Here is a 2,500-nt window from a genome sequence, read left to right as displayed (position 1 = left end):
TTTTTTTATTTTCTTTCGTTCCTTTCTCTTAAGATTTACGATTATCGGATATTTTAGATGTTAAAAGAGGGAGGTGACTCTGCATGTTCAAAATCATAAATGTTTAGTTGAATAATAAGTTACCAAATACTAATATGTATCCATAACGTTGAAAGGGAGGTAACTCAGTCTTTTTGATATTTAATGTTTATGAAAGGTTCTAAGCTTGGTAAATTCCTAATGTGTATTTGTGATTTATTAATTTATTAGAGAAAAACAATTAAATCCAGACTGACCTATTCACAATATAAGTTTGTAATCCATATTTTAACCAAGGTACTAATTTTATTAAAAAAAATCAATTCAAAATCAATTTCTTAAATACTTATATAATAATAATAATAATAATAATACATATCCCATTAATAAGTATTCTATTAATAAATATGTTCTTAAGCTCCATGTACGTTTTACTCCAATGAAAGGTTTTTAAGATTTAATCGTTCAGAACAAGAGTCATTTAATAAACTGGGATTTTTCAAGATTTGCTGATCTAAAAAATGTATCCCCATTCTTTAATTACTACTATTGTTTTTTTCTTTTTTTTGTTATTTTTTGTTGGATTCCTGTAGCTAATCTTAGTTAAGCTATTTTATTGATGTAGAAACGGTGTCAACTATTTCACCATCAATGTAACTAAAAATTGTGTTCTCAGTTTTGAAGCAATATTGCTAATCCTTGTAAGGCCTTTTTTTATAGATCTACATTTCTTATCTAATAATCCATCGTCGTTATTTCTAAAAATATTTTTCTTGTGTAGAATATTAGATTCCAGATTTGCTTGCTAAATTTGAACTATTCGTCACATCAAGTTTATACCATTATTAGTTACTTAACTCCATATTAACTTTGGCCTAACACTTACAAGAATCTTTTTCTCTCAGCTACGTTTAAGACGTGATAGCAAAAATCTATTCCTATGAAGACATCCCTGTATGGCATCAAACCTTTTATTTAATATTTCTTCTTTAAAATTCACTATAATTCATTATGTAGAAGGCTTCCAGTAAACACAGATTGCATCGTTTTTATTTCCCAGGTGTATATTTACTATCCCTATCCACTATTGACTATTTCAATTCCAAATCTTTTTTGTTTCTATGAAGTTCCCTGACCCAATCACCTAATGCGGTTGTGTTCCTCTTTTTATTTCTAATATTAATTCTTGTATCATCCTCCCTTCTATCATTAACACCTTCTCTATTAGTTTCATTCTCAGGTTCATTTTTGAAGGATACAACGTGGTTTCTGTATCTTTCCTTAAAGGCGCACTCCGTTGCTCCAAGATAAACCTTCTTAATATTATCAGTCTTAATCTCGCATTCGTATACTATTTCTGAGGTTAAGCATTTGCCACCCAACGGACAGTTACCAGGTATTCTGCAATTACAGTTTCTCTCTAAAACACGTTCATCCAATACTAACTTATTACTATCCCTTATTTTGTTTATTTTCCTATTATTAGAGCTTATTATAGTGTTGGATAAGTTGACAGATGTAGAGAAGGATAGTTTTACCGAGTTTCTATTAATTATTCTGCTTAATATATTCTCAGGCGGGAAATTTTTATCAATTATTCTGTAAAATTTCTTAGGTATACTAAACGGCGGATTAAACCAAACCTGTTTCTTGCGTCTGTTTCTCTTATTCCTAGTACTAACTTCATTATTACCAGTTTCACTGCTATTATTACTCTCCCTGTTTTCATTCCTTTGATCCTTATTGTTGTAACCTTTATTAATATTCGGTTTCCTTGTGACTAGATACCTCTTCAGGCGATGTTACTTATAGAAAAGTCGAGTCCTTCTTTTTCTGTTTCTTTTCTTTTTCTTATACTTTCTTTTTCACTTATTTAAATGCCGTTAATTTATTTCATTTTTGAATATCACGTGACTGTCGTCTTAATCAACATCTGCTGTAAATTGTTTTCCAATTTTCATAAAGAGGGCAACGCATTTTGCTTACGTGTTCCTTTAACAATGCGCACCCATGCGTTATCACCGGCATTCAAGTATAATAAAGTATTTGCACATTTTTGTCCCCTTTTCATTCAATCGTCGTCCCCCTCCCCCATGTTTAACCGTTAATTTGTATCGTTGCATTGTCCATTGGTTCCTATTTACAATGCCTCCCCACGGGACAGAGTTCAACACCAGGGTCGTTTTTTTAACGTGGAGAAAAGGAATAAAAATTTAAAATTGTCTCAGTCGTGAAGGATTGCTCCTTCACTGAGAGAGAGAGAGAGCAAGAAATTGAAATACAGCATCTGAAGAACAGATACTACACTTTGATCAAAGGCCAGTTTGTCCATTCATTTCATCTTCTTAAAGCGGTTGGCAGCTAAAATGCTTTTATTTATAAACAAGTCAAGCCCCCCCCTCACCCCCGTGAGTAAAAAATTTACTTTCACCATAACTAATGTTGGTGCAAATTAAAAAAAAAAAAAAATCCAAGACGCGGT

Source organism: Euprymna scolopes, chromosome 41 (assembly GCF_053919585.1).
Source record: "Euprymna scolopes isolate OS-2025 chromosome 41, ASM5391958v1, whole genome shotgun sequence".
In the NCBI taxonomy this organism is placed as follows: Eukaryota; Metazoa; Mollusca; class Cephalopoda; order Sepiida; family Sepiolidae; genus Euprymna; species Euprymna scolopes.
This window is presented reverse-complemented; position numbering follows the sequence as displayed.